The following is an 18,689-nucleotide window of genomic DNA, read 5'->3' on the forward strand; positions in this document are numbered from 1 at the left end:
GTCATATGTAGATGCCCTTGTCTCCAAGCAGCCACCCTCTGATTCTTGAAGGCTCCATAAAGGCAGGAATGGAAAACTGTCTCATGACATAGGCATGATGGCGACTACCAAACTAATGGACATTCATCAACATTATGGTTTGTGCGTAGCTGCACATAGATAAAATGTACCTCTTCTCATTGACATGCGGAGACTCCAGAGCTACTTGTGTGCAATCAATAGCTCACTGCACAACTACAAATCCCACTAGCCTGAAAAATCCATGTGCTCACTCATCCTTCTTCAAGTGAATATAGCATATAGGATCTCCATTACCTCCTGGACACTGGGCAGTATATTGGGCAATGTTTGCTATGTTGCCGACTTTGCCTGGAATGATCCAATAGTGTGGAAGCTGAATGTGACTCTGACCTTGAATGTGAATGTGAGCTGGCAGTGCAACCCTTGCCCTGGTGTGAGGCTTCAGGTCTCTTGAAAGAGATAGCACACTTCTTTGACTACATCCTTTTTGAATTTGAGTGCATTGCTCCTGATGAAGTGGAATTATGAGCAGTGCTTTCTGAAAACTTGTGGTCAATAGAACCTTCTGTGGAGTGCTAACCTCTACCTTCCCCTTCACAGTTCATCCCCTCTCTGCAGCTACTACTACATTTGTTGCTAATGTTGAAGATCTAGAGACACTACAACTACAGAGCCCCAGTTCTCTTGCAGATTTAGGTGGCCAAATTTTCTGCCATCCCTGAAAGGATGCACCAAGTAACAAAAAGACCTCAAAAAAACATTAATTTTCCAAACTTTGCCGTAAGTCAAAAGCACCTCACCTGGAAAATGGTAACTGTCCCTTTGTATAAGTGGGGCTGATGTTTCATGCTATTGAACTGTGTTCAGCTGAGAGTGATTAACACATGTGTACACTGGACTCCCACACTCCCAAGTTTCTAAAATGTGCATTAGATCAGCTGGAACAGCTGTTTGACATCACACTCTGACAGCTCCTGTGCTGTATAATTCAATGTAATTGCTTATGTAGCAAATCTGTACAACTTGCAACATCGTTTTAGCCAACAACTTTGTCTTGTCTAATATAATTCTTACTTTCTCAGTGGCATAAGGGCAAAAGCAAGTTATTTTTCTTCTTTTTACTTCTGTCAAGGAGCAGATGAAAAATCTTTTATTCCCCTGGGCAGCTGCGATGGTCGCAACCCCAGTCCACCTCAGGCCTGAAGCATGTTAACTTACTGCACAAATAGGCAGTCAACATTCCTTGAAATATCATGCTGAGAATATATATCAGTACGATATTGTGAAAACCAATGTACAATTTTTCGCTTGTTACAATAAAATTTGAGTTTTTTTTCAATTAAGCATAACTGCTTATTAAAAGTTTGTCCATATTCTTTCAATTTATAATTTTGTTTAATTTTTTGAAATAAAACAAGGCAAGAAAAATTTTAAAAACTATCCACATACTATTATGAATAGTACATGAAAAATCTAAGATTTTCTTCAACTGTAAGTATCAACATGAATTAATTTCTGAAAAATATAAACAGGAAAATAAATCGAACACATGGGTCATTGGTGCATTCAACTGATAGTGAAATCACAGCAATTTCTGTGGAGCACTTATACGTGAACATCTCTAGGGTTAGAACTTTCCCAGTTTTTGGGCATTCGTGCGTCAGGATGTCATTTTTCAGCAAAAAAATTCCTTGCCATTTTATTCAATTTGTTGTCTCATGTCTTATCTTGTTGAATACAGAGGCACATTAATTGACCATCAAGGTAAAAAATAATTCTTTTTTCAAAGGAGCAGGTCATCATTTATCTTCCTTGTGTCAATCCTGTGATAAAGAACAAAAAATTAAAGTCAGTCACCTTCGATAACTTTTATAAATGGCCTACATATTATCCACTATATTGCCTAAGGAAACAAGAATCACAATGTAATCAGCCCACTGGGTGTGAAAAAACAGCAAAAAAAGTTTGGACATTTTTGTTAGGTAAAAGTATTAAGGCGTAAACCAAAATGCCCCCCACTCCCCAACGCCCACCTATGTGTGAACACAAAGGGTGTAATTCACCCAGGTTGGAACCAGTCCGCCACTCAAACCAGCTTACCACCCATTGACACTGTCTACACTTCCCGCTGCCTTGGAAGAGCAGCCAGCATAATTATTGACCCCACGCATGCCTGACATATTCTCTTCCATCTTCTTCCGCCAGGAAAAAGATACAAAAGTCTGAGGACACGTACCAACCGACTCCTGCTGCCATCAGACTTTTGAATGGACCTACCTCGTATTAAGTTGATTTTTCTTTACACTGTAGCTATGATTGTAACACTATATTCTGCACGCTCTCCTTATATAGGAATGGTATGCTTTTTCTGTATAGTGCTCCAGAAATAATACTTTTCACTGTATACCAATAAATATAACAATAATAAATCAAATCAAATCAACTAAGTCCACACCAACAGGAAAAGCAGAGTGTTTCCCACTAATGCTGGTAGCATCTGTCAGGAGGGATTTACCGCCTGAAAGATGCAAATGAGCCCATCCTGAGAATCACGCTGGCCTGCCTGGTTTTTCCCAGATTGGGGCACCGTTTATAAAAGACACCCTGATTTCTGTAGTCAGAGACAGGACCCCCCAACAAAAAAACAAAATGGCGCCTACCCCACACCAGCTGCTGACCAATGGAACACCATCAACCTCTCAGCAAAGAGAGGCATCCTCCCCCCACCAAATAATGGGTCACCCCTTTGCCCTGCGGCAGCACCATACAGGCATGAAGGTGCCCTATTTTCCTCAGCCCCCATTCTCCTCAGGCCATTTCACCCAAGCTCCATTCTCCTTCCCACCTTCTTCAGCACCTACCACATCAGACCCCCACCCAGCCCCCTCCTCACTCAGACCCCACTCAGCCTCTTCCTCCCTCCTCACCCCCTCAGACCCCCACTCAGCCAGATCAGGGCCAGCAGGTTAGGTGAATCCTGATAACCCTCACATCTGTTGAGAATCTCAATTTAGCCATGGTGCCCAATTCAATGAGCAATCAGGATTGGCGACTGGGGTTTGCTCCTGTGAAAAAGGAAATGATCAGCATGTAATGCGAACCTAAGATCCTAGAAAATTGCTAACAAGGATATTTACAAAACTGCTTGTGAACCAGGCGGAGGAGATGTACTTCCTCTCAGCTCAACAAGCTAACCTGTGAGCACCACTCTCCACCATCCCCCCCCCCCCCCCCCCCACAAAATGATCATTACCCCAATTACCCCATCTTGAATTCCTGCCATTCCTCACCACCATTGTCTCATCCCATCAGTGACCACCATTTTGTTCCCCCCATGATCATTTCCTCTTTCACACTTTCCAAGTAGCAGTCCTCCTTCAGCTTCAAGCTTTCTTGCCCTACCAGCAGCCAGCCTTGTCAATCAGACTTCCTGTTAGGTGGAAGTGGAAGAAAAATGTAAATGACATCCAGCAGTTAAAACATGCAAATTGTTCAGGAAACCTGTACTGTTGGACTTCCCATCCTTATCTCTGAACAGGGGATCCTTAAACATTGGACCCATTCACTATTCGTTGGGTTGCACATTGGCACAGTGGTTAGCACTGCTGCCTCATAGCGCCAGGGAACCGGGTTTGATTCCTGGCTTGGGTCACTGTCTGTGTGGAGTTTATACCTTATCCCTGTGTTTATGTGGGTTTTCTCTGGGTGCTCCAGTTTCCTCCCACAGCCTGAAAAATAGGCTGGTTAGGTGTATTAGCCATGCTAAATTCTCCCTCAGGGTACCTAAAAAGGTGCCCGAGTGTGGCAATTAGGGGATTTTCACAGTAACTTCATTGCAATGTTAATGTAAACCTATTTGTGACATTAATAAATAAGCTTAAAAAAAACTATTTCTGTCTGAACTATCCTAAATCAGTCTGATTTCAATTGAATTACTCATGCAGTTTGCACCTCTAGGATAGGGCAAGTAAAATGTTTTTTATACTATGTCAGACTTAAATTAACAAGGACTCCAATTATTTTTAAGAGCATCTTGTTAACTTCCATGCTTAACTATCTCACAGCAGCTGGGAGGCACACTGGATAGGAACACTGTTCTTCCATGTCTACTGCCTATGCTTAGATCAAGTGCAGACTGATGAGATGAAAGTTTTTGCTTGTTTTAAGAATCACAGCAGAAATGCATATTGTCAAATCTCAACCCAGTTTCAAGTGGGTAGGAACAAAGAGTACAAAACTGCTGATATTATCATTGTCATTTAGGCAGGTCTATGTGTGGGAAATAGGAAATTTATGTTTGTTTAGCTTTGCTTGATTGGCGAAAAGCAGGATAAGCCATATTGTGCATCAGATTAACAATATAGTTGGCTCAGGAAAGCGTGACGCTGAGAGTTTCACAATATAGTTTTTAAAAATTGAATTGAAATTGATGAGTCCAGAAAAAGAAATCAATCATACCTTTCTCCCTTCCATACATCTATCTATACAGCCTTGCTTTGAAGGGAACCGATTGCTGTTTCCTCCACAGCCACTGTACACAAATGGTCTGCATTCATCGTTTTCTAGAGAATAATACCACAGCAGCTCATATTGTGAACAGGAACCTTCATCCATTGGCTGGCTACAAGGAGCTATATAGGCATTAAAAGATAAAGACAAACTTTAAATCAATCTGGCCTCAATCTCAAGGCACAGTGAAGCAATTTTTGTTGTGAAAATGTCAAAAAATATTCTTCTATATTACAATTCCCATAAATTTATATTGGTTGTTTCGTACAAGTCATTGACACACTAAGGTCAACACTGATACATATACCTTTTACTTGGTGTTAAATATGTCAAAGTGTTTATTGAAATATTTAGGGGGTGATTTTCCCAGCCTGCTGCGCTGCTCGAGTAGAGCTCGTTAGTGTTGCCACCCACATCTCTGCCACCCACACCTCCTCCCCCCCAACCTCCTCCCCCAACCCCACCCCCCACCCCCGCTATGGGAAGGGTTCTCACCAGCAGGGATTAAAGCTGGTTGCCATCAAGGGGGACTAGGTGTGATCATTCTGCTGGTGGGCACAGAGGCCATTGAGGCCCTCTGGGAAGTGGGGAGGGAGGGGGTGCCTCTTGCCACTATCAGCCTGGCACCTTAGCAGTGCCAGCCTAGGACCCTGGCACTGCCCACCAGGCATTGGGAAGTGCCAAGGGTAGGGCAAGATGGAGGGGCCTATAAGGGGGTGGGGCTGATTGGTGGTGGTATGGGGGCACCACTGTACACTCTGCAATGGGATAACTGGGAGGGGGAGGGAGGAGGTGATCAACGGTGGCCATGGCTGGGGATTGGGGAGACTGGGGCTGCACATGGGGGAGGTAGGGGCTGACCATGGAGAGCTGGTGATTGGGTCTAGCCCGGAGGTGGGGGTTTCAGGTAGACAAGTGATCTGGTGGGGGTCTGGGAGGCTAGTGATTGGGAGGGGGACTGGAAAAGAAATCAGGATATCTGCGACTGGAGGCCAGTGATGTGGGGGTGGGGGGAGAGGGAGTGGGGAGGGGGTAAACCAGTACACATGTACCAATCTAATCACTGACAGATCAGCAAATGCGCAGTGGTCTACTCAGCATGCTGATTCTGGCCTTTCCAGTAGGATGTGGCTTCACCCTTCCCCTTAATGCTGTGAATCCCTCTGAGGAATTCTGTGGAGCACAGAGTGCTGGAGATTCGTGAAACTAAGTATACCCAAAAGATCCCACAACCTATAATGAGATAACCATTAATTTGTTTGAGATTGTATCAATTGATGAATAGGAGTTCCATATCAATATAAACTATAATTAAAACTTGTCCATTATGTTATTGCCCTCATCATATCCTGCACTGAGCTCAATTTCTCTACATTACTTGAAATCTTGATAATTGCAGGCTGTGGGTCAACCTAATCTTGGTGGTGGGCAAATTACTGGACAAACTACTCCGACATAGAATATATCATCATTTTGAGAAGGATAAATTAATCAAAGACAAATCAGCTAGGATTTGTTAAGGAAAGCAAAAACAGAAAATGCTAGAAAACTAAAGTATTATCCAGTCTTGAAACGTTGGTTTTTTTCTCTCTCGACAGATGCTGTCAGACCTGCTGAGATTTTCCAGCATTTTCTGTTTTTGTTTCAAATTCCAACAACCGCAATAATTTGCTTTTCTCTTTGTTAAGGGAAGATTATGTGTCTAAGTAACCTGATTTAATTTTTTGAGGAGTCAACAAGAGGGGAGTATTTGATGTAACATACATGGATTTTAGCCAGGCTTTTGACAAAGTTTATATGATTATGTTTTGGACTGTGTTTTAATATAAGATCATGTTACCTGTTAAGAGGTTTGCTTGATAGCAAGCTGAGTGGTTTGATTGTTAGAGATTAAAAGGAGCCAGATTGTTTTGCTGGAAGAACATACAAGTGTTTCTACTTGAACATAAAGGCAAGCAGCCCTTGTGCTAACGTTGGATAGACTGCAAATTTCAAGGTCCTAGAAAAGATTTGAGAATGTTGGGCAGTAAAGCAGTTGCGCTTTAAACTCCAAGTTTAGTTCCAAGATAAAAGAGAGTTGGCTTCTCAAGAGTAGCTAATCAGCACCTCTACCTGGATACAAAGCCCATATGATTCATATTACTACAGAAATGGACTTTGGGAGGGGAAGGATTTCTAAGAAAACCCTGAAAACTTACACAGTTTGCCAGGGTCTGGGACAGAGTAAGATACAGTAAGAAGTCTGACAACACCAGGTTTAAGTCCAACTGATTTATTTGATAGTAAACTCGCAAGCTTTTGGGGTTTGCCCCTTCGTCAGGTGAATGGAGAGTTGTTACAATGTTTACCCCAATGTTTACCCCAGTCCACCGCTGGCATCTCCACATCATGACAGAGTGAGATGCCAGATGCTGAAAGTTTCTAGAGTTAACCCGTGCCAGAATATGGGTGGAAGTCGGATTGAAAATATCTAATTTGTAAGGAGATAAAACAAAGCTGGAAGATTTGCCTAGCTTGTGCTAAAGGTAGGATCTTCAATAATGTTCTTATCATTAAGGACAGTTTTGGAGATGGAATTTCAGGCTTCAGAAAGCACTTGGGAGCTAAGAATCATTTTAACTGATTTTGTGAATCAAATGTCTACTTACAGAACATTGGAATTTAGGAGCAGGAGTAGGCCTTTGGGTCTACTTCACTGTTCAATACAATCATGACTGATCTGATTGTGGTCCCAACTCCACTTTCCTGTTTGTCCCCCATAACTCTCAACTCCCTTGTCTGTCAAAAATTTATCTAACTCAACCTTGAATAAATTCAATGACCCTGCCTGCATTGTTTTCTGGGTAACAGAATTCCACAGATTCACCATCCTCAGAGAAAAAGTTTCTCATCTCCTTAAAAGGGCAATTACTTATTTTTAAACCATATCCCCTAGTTCTAGTCACCTCCACAAGAGGAAACAACCTCTCTGTAACCATCCTTCCAAGTCCCTTCATGATTCTATGGGATTTCTTTTCTTGAGATGGGCAGCAGGAGTCGGAAGTATTTCTGGTTCAGCTTGCAGACCTCAGGAGAAAGTGCACCCAAGGATAGGGTTTTCATTATGAAATAGAGTTAATATCGAGTCCAATAAGGCTCTTCTTCTGAATATTAAGATTTCTCTCTCCACCGATGGTACCAGGTCTGCTGAATTTTTCCAACGTTTTCCTGTTTATAACTGTTAGTTCAAATTTTTTTTAAAAGCCATCAGTTTCAACGGAGATCATAATAAAAAAATGTTCAACAGCTGGACTACAGCAGGCAGATTCATGGAGGGGGTTGCCTTTTTTTTGCAGGTCGATGCCACATCCATTCAAAAAGAAGTCTCATAACACCAGATTAAAGTCCAACAGGTTTATTTGGTAGCACAAGCCAGAGGCTTTTGGAGCACTGCCCCTTCATTAGGTGAGTGGGAGTTGTGTTCACAAACAGGGCATATATAGACACAAACTCAATTTACAAGATAATGGTTGGAATGCGAGTCTTTACAGGTAATCAAGTCTTAGAGGTACAGACAATGTGAGTGAAGAGAGGGTTAAGCACAGATTAAAAAATGTGTATTGTCTCCAGCCAGGGTAGTTAGTAAGATTTTGCAAGCCCAGGCAAATCGTGGGGGTTACAGGTAGCGTGACATGAACCCAAGATCCTGGTTGAGGCTGTCCTCATGTGTGCAGAACTTGGCTATCAGTTTCTGCTCAGCGATTCTGCGTTGTCGTGTGTCGCGTAGGCTGCCTTGGAGACTGCTTACCCAAAGATCAGAGGCTGAATGCTCGTGACTGATGAACTCCCACTCACCTGATGAAGGGGCAATGCCCCGAAAGTTTGTAGCTTGTGCTAACAACTAAATCTGTCAGACTTTAATCTGGTGTTGTGAAATTTCTTACTATGCTTACCCCAGTCCAATGCCGGCATCTCCACATCATGACATCCATTCAATCCAGCTGGTTACTTCAAAGACCTCATGACAAGCCAGGTAGTAGCCATGAAGTGCCGACCATTGTGAGGTCAAGAGTTGGTAATAATTGTTGGGTAATCTCAGGACCCCACACATCAAAATTTGTCACTAGAACATTTCTAGTCTCTCTCATCTAATAGCCGTCTGGTCATGCTGCTTCCTTGCAATATATTAATGAGCTAACATTTCTTACTTAAAGAATCAAACCCTTCAGTTAGCACAAAAAGGCACTGATTACAGGGAATGTGACTTTCTTCTCATGAAGTTAATACAAGGATTTTTACCAGTTAATGGGTTCTTCAGAAGTTTCTTCTTAAAGGATGTGGCCATTAGATCTTCATTATTCATCATAACTAGTTGGAGACATAAATTTAAGGGAATAATGAGCGATGTATATTGGATTAGACTCTATTTCAGCAATTGTTCCTGCCAAGTAATGTATTTCAGAAGGTAATTTTAGTTAAACTTAATAAGTATTTTAGTTAAACTTGATAAATGTCACAGAACAACTGGTTGTTGAACCAATCAGAAATATAATTATTTCCTGTTATTTCTGTTAAAGGGTCTCCTGGTTCATAAAAGGAAATTAAATATTTGATTTTTTGGTGCAGTTACGATAATAGAAATGCCAAATAGACTTTGATTCATTAATGATATTTATGCATAATTTATACTACTTTTTTTGAAGAATTCTTTCTTTCGTCCTTAAGATCAAGGAACATATTGCTGGAGGATAGAATAGCTTACTAGGTTGTGTCATTAAGAATGAAGACTGGGTAAATTCCTACTGAGTACCTGTGGCACAGTCCTACTTCTGGCCTCATTGAATTCTTGCACTTTGGGATACAACTATTTTTATTGGTTTATTATGTACAGCAGCCTATAAATCTGATCCTGTTCTTCCTGTTTAAGAGATGCAAAGTAGGTGCGTAAGAATGTAATATGGTGGATAACAAGTGGGCACTCATCTGTGCCTGAAGTTCGCTGTCCACTGGATCAGATTAAGCGACTGAGTGGGATTCCACGTGGGCACTTGAAATGGGTGTTAAGCCAACTGCAACTACAAATTTGGATCCCAATACTCGATTTAGGCCTTTTTGTGAGAAATTAGCAACAAACCAGCCAGTTTTTTCAAGTGCTTAGCTGTTAACCTCAAGTGATCCCAATAAGTTTATCACCTAAAAGGTAAGTTCATGTTTATTAACTAATTTAGCGTGGAGTCAGAGAGAGAATTATTCTGCCCTTGGATCCGTATTAAAACTAATGTCAATGGGGCCCAATACCTCCCTCTTGGACTCCCAACTTGATTGATCCTATTTTTGTTCTTATTTTGTAGTTTTCCTTTTCTTCACATAATTCCAAAGTTTATTTTGGTCCTGCTGTTGAAATTTACCACGCAACGGCACACTTGTTTGTTTTCCTAGTTCATTCTATTTATATAGTATTCTTAACTCAGCATGTCAGGTCATTGCCCAAGCTGAAATTTACTGAACAATACAATGGGACAAATGACGTTATTCACAAATGATAATATTAAGCTTTTTTTTCTCATTTACATTTGTATTTGGTTTTGATGGGGAAATGACATTCCAACACCATTGATTTGTAGACCATTTAAATGAATGAATGCAATGCAAGACCTACGATTTCCCAAAAACACTCCATGTGAATGCTATTCTCATTGGGAGTACTTGATCAGGGAATTAAAATTTCTACATCCTAAGCTTCTTTGATAAGACATTTCTATGATTCCAGCTGCCTAGGTGTTCTCTAATTTGATTATGTCTATCAAATATTTATGTCCAGATGGTTAACTCTTGCTAATTATCAATAAAAATCTCTTTAAGGTGCTAATCCACATTTGCTCAATACCATCGCTTCAATTTGACTTTCTTCCATTTCTTTTTAAACATTCACTTCTAAACTATCTCCTATCCCTTGAGCTCACCTTTATGTTTTCTAACACTCTTCAGTCTGAACTCTTAAGCTTGGTAACTATATTGGTTGATAAAGCAATTGTATCATTTAAGACTGAATTAAATTCTGTTACAAAATGTACAATGGAAATTCTCCCATGGCCCTGTAGGCATGTTCAATGGTGGGCAAGGGTGAGAATTTGGCGGGAATGCAAAAACTGATTTCATGTTGGCACGAATTTCCCATGGTATCTTCTGCTGGTGCCCGCCATGGCAGATCGAGAAACCCCCTCCGGAGGCTGGCATGAAACTGATTTACATCCTGTTAAAGGGTGGAATTTTCCATCCATGCCCAATTTTCTGCAACACCAAAAGGAGAACACCAATGCAAGTCATGTCTGGAACAATATGGTGTGCAGAAGTTGGAACTCACCTGAACAATGTCTGAGGCTGCCTCCAGGATTTGGAATAAAGACCACCAGCAACCCTGGACCCGTGGTTGGGGCAGAGATGAAATTCCAGATTCGCTATCCTGAGGATGTACATCTTTGGTCTCAGATTACTCCTGGAGATCCATCTTCATTTTAAGGAGGTCCAGCCTCCTCCTTCAATAGTGGGTTAGTGATGTTGGGCATGATTCCACTATGGCACCCAGATACAACAAAGGATATGCCATCAGGCTTGCCCTACATCGATTACAGCGCAAAACACCAGGTTGCATAATTAATAAGGTCAGGTCCCTCATTCCCACCGTGGGACTTAGTCCCTAATGGGCAAATTCTATCCTAAGTGTTCGATGTATCTCATGGTAAAATCTTGATCATTATTATCAGTATAATGGTTCCTGTGCTGTTGAGTTATTTAATACAATTAAATACTGCATGTTCATATAGCAAAAATCTAAAGGCCATATTGCTGGCTCTAACTCTAGATAGAGGAGGAGAATGGAATGCACAGCTAACAACCTATCACATAGAATCCTATTTGTTAAATTTTCTACTTTGGCTCTGAAACTCACTGGTGCTACTTAGTAAATAGGGACTTCATTAAGGAATATGAAAAATACCTAATGTTACTCCTTAATGTACAATGCATGAGAGAACCTCAGCATTTTACTGCAATGTGACAGACGAGGGCAGAGGAGCAATGGAACCTCAAATAATTCTGGAACATTAATTAACCTTTATATTTAGTTCATAACAGGATGTCTTGCTTATCACAAAAAGTAAAGGATGAGAAATTGGATTCATTAGCATTCACTTTTTAGGTGCTAGAGCGCCCATAGAGTTCTAAAGTGTGTGTTGCATGTGCATATTTGTGGGGCGAATCGCACCTGTTGAGCCATTACCATGCACAACGCAAATGGTCACCACAAGTGTGCTGATCATGATCTTAATCAGTGATCAATGCTGAATTAATGCCATTTTGGAGCTTGATGCCCTCCTTTTGCACAGCTGAACATGCTTAACAACATGGAGAACCCCCCATTAACTCTGTTTAAAAGGTTAATTGACTATGCACAGATACCGGTTGAATTCCTCTAGCGGTTGCTTTAAATCCACAAGAGCTTGGTGGTTTATATAGTTGTTCCAAGTTGCAAAAGTGTACAGGCCTTGGTTGGTATGTGCTGAAAGATCCTTTCCACAACTCAAAGTTTATGCACAAACTTTGCTCCCAGATATGGGTATGTTGGTAAACATTCTTCTGGGAATCTTGGGCCCTGTTTTACTATTTTAATCCTAAGTGCTGGTGGACATGAAACGGACAGTGTTTCAAATCCAACTCTTAGATCCATTCTGAGGTGCTGTCATATGCACTCTGTCTGAAAAATATCAGCAATTCCGAATCGCGCTGCAGAAGCCAGTGGACAGGCTTAACATGCCCGAAACCCTGCAGCTCCAGTTGGCACCACCAACTGTGCAGGTGCAGAAAAAAAAGATAGAATGCAACTCCCTTGGACTGGGTAATGCCTCCCCCTGGCCCCCACAGACATTGCTCTACTCTCATAACATTACTGACCCCCTTATCCCCCCACCCCCTCTGCCACCCAGACCGATTGCAGGCCCCTCTCTCCTTCGCCCCCCACCTATCATAGTCAGAGTGGCAGAGGATTCCTCCCTCCCCTCACTGATCACAGGCAGAATGGCAGCAGACTCCCCTGCTCCCTCACTGATCACAGGCAGCGTGGCAGTGGACTCACCCCCCCCACCACCACCACCCCCCCTCCCCCCAATCTCAAGCAGAGAGGTGTAGGATGCTTAGCACTTCCTCCTCACTAGTTGGAGCACCTGAATTGGACTTTTGCAGAGGATGTCTGTTTTGCACCAAATCTGGACGGATGAATGTTGTGGTAAACGGGGAAGTGCTGGTAAGGTTGAGTGTGCAGCCCATTAAGTCAATTTAAATGCATGCAAATACTTTTAAAGGCTGTCACACCAATTTTGGGCATGACCCGATCATGGCCATTTTCAGGCCTTGGTAAAGGGGGAACTGGCACGGAGATGGTGTGGGATCGTGCTAATCGACTCATGCCTGACTTTACCAAGTTTTCACGCCCAAAAATGGGCACAACTTGATGGTAAAATCATGCCGTAATGTAACATAGAAAATCAATAGAGGCCACAGAAAGGAGGACAAGCTGCGAGAATGTGGAGGAGGAGGGGCAAAGGGTTTTTGGAGAAAGTCATATCATCATAGGTACGAGGAGCCAATTCTTCAAGTTAAACATCAGGAACAATTGTTATAATCCTGGTCAGAAACTCCAAGGTGTTTTATGAAGTGAGCATAGATCATAGGTTTTGCACTTCGTAGTTTGGCACGGGTAAATATGTTTCACTCCAGGTATGATTCAAATGGCCCACTAGGGAGCATTTATCAAACAAAGTTTAATTAAGAATATAGTAAACATAAAATAAGACAGTTAGCAATAATGTTTTATAAATTACAGGCAAGAAAAAAAAACAACCATGATATTGTATAAATCTTAACAACTATGAATACTGTTCCAACACAACATTCTCACCAACATACACCCCTGTTTCAGTTCAGCACAGAAAATACATATGCTCATATGATACTGGATCTTGCAGCTTTGCAACACCTGCTGTGGCTTAATCCTTTGGATGGTGAGTTGAAAATACTGAAGCCTTTCAACCCTGATACTTACAGCACACTTCAAGAGACGGAGACACGCCTTTCCTCTACTAGCTGGAAGTTACCAAGAACTAAATTTCCAATCCCAGGGAGAGACACAAAATCATTGCTTGCAGTCTCTCACTAACACTGAACAGCTTCTCACTAAAACTGAAAGTCAAAATCTCTGGATTTCCCTATTTTAAAAAAACTGTCCAAAAGCACCTGATCTATTCAAATAGTCTTCATCCAACAATTCAAAAGGGTCATATAGCTTGTAAAACTCCAGAACATTGCATTAGGCCCAAATTAAAAATAAACAAACAGGCCCATTATATGCCTTCAACAGACATCACGGCAATGATAAAAAAGCAGAGAAACAGGATTAAAATACATTCCTTATAGGCACAGTAGCATAATCCAATGTGCCAGATGTTTAAAAGGCCATAGGTTTGGACACTGTACAGGAGGAATTTAAAAATTGCATTGTCAGAGGTCATCTCAAGATTCTGATGCCTCCAGGACAGATCTGAATTTTCAAAGAGTTGATGGAGGGACTAAGCGTTAGGAAAGGAAGTGAAAAATTCGCTTGTTGATAATTAATGGCTTAGCTCCCTAAAGATTTTGTTAAGGGGCCTTTGATTTCACGAACCTGTGATACCTCATCCATTGTGAATCTAATGTGTTGACCAGCCTTAGCAAAAAGGGCATCTGTTAACATGGGTGGTGCACTGGTGTGCAGCCGCCTGTGTAATGCTGCAGAGATCCACATGGACGAGGGCACGGAAGTCTGTGACCATCTGCTTAAAAGAGTTGCAGTCTCCATTGACACTAGTTCTCAGTCAAGCCTTTGCTTCTGCAAAAGTATACAGGGAGTTGAGTGGTAGGTGTTGAAGGATTCCTTATGCACAAACCAGTTTTGTTTTTGCCTGTAGGACTCGTGCTCAGGGTAGCGCCTTCTTCTCCTTTGTGCCCCTCATCCCTCTCCTCTTGCCTCCTGATGTCCAGCACTCTATTCTTCCTGTGCAAGCTGCTGCTTCTCATCTCCAACGGCTTTGATTTCCAAAGGTGCAACACCCTTACCCAGCTGTATCCTTCCTGGTGCTCAACTGAAGTACAAACAGTCTTGCCCACTGCTTAGATGACCGTGTGATGTCAAGAGGTTGCTGAGCCCCTGAGCTGGTAAAGATTTTAATGCTGGCTCCTCCCCTGACCTATGATGGGCTGTTGCAACTATACCTTCAAAGGGGTAAGGCCTTTAACTGATGACAAGCATGTACACTTATCATTTTGAAAATTTTCTAGATTTACTGGTCTGAGGCAGACAGCTGCTGAATATTGCTGCTCCCAGAAACACAGAAAACACAGAAACATAGAAAAACTACAGCACAATAAAGGCCCTTCGGCCCATAAAATTGTGCCAAACATGTCCCTACCTTAGAGATTACTAGGCTTACCTATAACCCTCTATCTTACTAAGTTCCATGTACCTACTTAAAAGTCTCTTAAAAGACCTTATTGAATCTGCCTCCACCACCATCGCTGGCAGCCCATTCCATGCACCCACCACTCTGAGTGAAAAACTTACCCCTGATGTCTCCTCTGTACCTACTCCCCAACACCTTAAACCTGTGTCCTGTTGTGGTAACCATTTCAGCCCTGGGAAAAAGCCTCTGACTGTCCACTCAATCAGTACCTCTCAACATCTTATACACTTCTATCAGGTCACCCCTCATCCTTTGTCTCTCTCCAAGGAGAAAACATCCAAAACCTTTGCAGAGATGGGCTTTTAACAAGGCCTTAATAACATTAATCGGCCTGTTCAGGAGCACAGACAAGTTTGAAGGACCCTGTTTCCCTGTGGCCTCATGCAAATTGGTGACACCAGAAACAGAGGCAAGATGTCCTAATGCACGTAACCTCCAGCGAACAGATCTGTGGAGCAGCCTTTCCAGATCTCCTCTCTGTAGTTCTGCAGCCTCAAAAATCCATGTTCAATTGATCCATTCCAACCCATGCTGTTGACCTTTAATTAGAAATATGTCTGTTCACAGACCCAGTGTGTTCCCTGCCCATCTTCCCTGATCAGGGAAGTTGGTGGTCTAGTCAGAAGACCAGTCAGATGAGGTGACACACTGAGTAGACCAGCTAGAGTCCTGGCTACTGGGTGACCCCTCATTATCATAATTTAGACAAACAGCTTGCAGGCAACTCACTGGTCACGAGATGTAAAATATAGTGGAAGTACACATTTTTTAGTGGTTGCAACGGCTGAGAGAGGCACTTTCTTTAAGAGAAAGGAAGCAACACAATGGAACTGCAGGAAGAAGTATGTGAGCATCAGGAGTGTGAATAAGGCCCCATGGATTTTTGGTGCACCCAAAGAGAGCAGCTGAACATGAGAAAGGATTTCCTGTCCTCCACATGGTAGACAGTCCCCACTCCACTCTGTTAGTTTCTTCTGCTGTCTAATCAGTGGTTCCTAAAAGGATTACTGGAGGACACCACCAAGAAGGAAAGCGTTTTCTCAAACTCACCTTCCTGTGGAGCCAGGAGCAGTGGGAATGTCAAATCAACTACTCTGGGGCATTGCCTCTTATTCTTCTCCTCCCAGCCCCCACCTCAAAACCCACACAAACTAATCCGAGGCTATTACTGGCAAATCAGCTGGACCGGATTGGTATTCTGGAGCTACTCCTGGTATTTCAAACATTCTGCACCCAAAATCAGATGGAAAGCAATTCCTCAGCCATTGATTTTAATGGAAAAAAATCAATATTATTAATGTCTCTGTCAGAAGTCCTTTCACCTACGTGAGTCAGTTCATTCATGATTGATTGGTATCTCTTTTCCAAGTACCACTAGTCTGATAAATGTAGCGTAGCAGTGCGGTTGTGTACATATATTTTGTAATCAATGGTTCAATGTTAACAATTTTAAAAGCTATTTAAGCAAAGCACCCCAAAAATAATCCCTAATGTTTTCACATGACTTAGCTTAAAAAATACTTTTTCCATGAAACCTAATTACCATTTTCAGCACTTTGATTTCATGCAAAGTCACTCAAATACATCTTAAAAGACGACTCTGGCGTGTGAAAGTTAGGTTTCAGATATTTTTAAAAATGCATTAAAACTATGATTCTGTTTGAAGCTTGTGCTAGAGGAGCTGTGAGAATATTTTACCAGCAACAGATTTGATGTAGATGATCATACAGTCTATCCAAAAATAGCAGCCATCTTAAGAGTCGTCTGTTATTTTCCTTCTGACTGCGCACGTAAATTACTCTTTGTCTATAATATCTATATAAATATACTTGAAAGGGTTCTATTTGAAGATGATATAGTGCTTTGCTAAACCTACAGATGGTCTCCTCTGTCTGCAAAGCTCTCAGTGGTAATGTAGGTGCTCACTATCCTCCACTTATCTGTCACAGAATCATTACAGGAAACCATGGGGGTTTCTCTGCAACAGTAATCAGGGAGCAAAAAAAAAGGCATACAGACCATTGGTGTTTAAAGCAGGTCTTTTCATGCATCAGCTCAGTGCTGCCCTATTTGCTGTTTTGGTGAAGTTCACTTTTCTTATGCAGAGCTCTTCAGATGGCACGGGATAGAATTGGGCAGGTAATATTTGCGCTACCTGAGGAGATAAAGGTGTTGGCATCTGGAACATAAGAACGTAAGAAATAGGAGCAGGAGTAGGCCATCTAGCCCTTCGAGCCTGCCCCGCCATTCAATAAGATCATGGCTGATCTGTCGTGGCTCAGTTCCACCTTCCCGCCCTCTCCCCATAACCCTTAATCCCCTCTCTTATCAAAAACCCATCAACCCGCGTCTTAAAAATATTTAGCGAGGCAGCCTCCACCACTTCAACGGGTAGAGAATTCCAGAGATTCACCACCCTTTGAGTGAAGAAGTTCCTCCTCAACTCCGTTCTAAACCGCCCCCCCTTTATCTTGAGGCTGTGCCCCCTAGTCCTACTGTCTTTTTTGAGCGGGAAGAGTCTCTCCACCTCTATCCTATCCATCCCATTCATCATCTTATACGCCTCAATGAGATCTCCCCTCATTCTTCTAAACTCCAACGAGTACAAGCCTAGTTTATTCAGCCTCTCCTCATAGCTCAACCCCCTCAACTCCGGTATCAGCCTAGTAAACCTCCTCTGCACTCCCTCCAAGGCCAAAATATCTTTGCACAGGTGCGGCGCCCAAAACTGCACACAGTACTCCAGCTGCGGCCTCACCAATGCCCTATACAGCTGCAGCAAGACCTCCCTACTTTTATATTCAATCCCCTTCGCTATGAAGGCCAGCATCCCATTTGCCTTCCTGACCACCTGCTGCACCTGCAAGCTGGGTTTTTGCGACTCATGCACAAGGACCCCGAGGTCCCTCTGCACCGTCGCCTGCTGCAGTTTTTCGCCACGTAAGTAATAGTCCTTCCTACCATTATTCCTACCAAAGTGGACCACCTCACACTTGCCAACATTAAATTCCATTTGCCATTTCCTGGCCCATTCGCCCAGCCTATCTAGATCCTTCTGCAGACTCTCCACACCCTCCGCACAATTTGCCATTCCCCCAATCTTGGTGTCATCAGCAAATTTCGACACCCTACACTCGGTTCCCTCCTCCAGATCATCTATATAAATGGTAAAAAGCTGAGGCCCCAGCACCGACCCCTGGGGCACTCCACTTGTCACCATCCGCCAATCCGAATAGCACCCGTTGACCCCCACTCTCTGCCTCCTATTTGACAACCAATCCTCTATCCACGCTAATACCCTACCCCCAACTCCATGTCCCTCGACCTTCTGCAATAACCTCGAAAGCCACAGAGTAACTGTTAGAGTCACAGGTGATGACAAAATACAAAGGTTAAAAGCTAAAATTTGTCTGTCAACATTATGTTGACAAGCAAGCTTGGCACTACCAAGATGTCACTTTTCTGTTTGCTGGCAATTTTAGGGAAAGCCCATTGCCACCAATTCAGCAACAGCATTTACCAGCTACCTACAGTTCAGGCTCTGTTGCTAACATTAGTGCTTACTCAGAAACCAGTCCACTCAAATCCAAGTCTTTTAATTATGCCCATCCAATTTTTATTCATGCTGTA

The sequence above is a fragment of the Carcharhinus amblyrhynchos genome, chromosome 19, assembly GCF_965287045.1.
Source record: "Carcharhinus amblyrhynchos chromosome 19, sCarAmb.v2.hapA, whole genome shotgun sequence".
In the NCBI taxonomy this organism is placed as follows: Eukaryota; Metazoa; Chordata; class Chondrichthyes; order Carcharhiniformes; family Carcharhinidae; genus Carcharhinus; species Carcharhinus amblyrhynchos.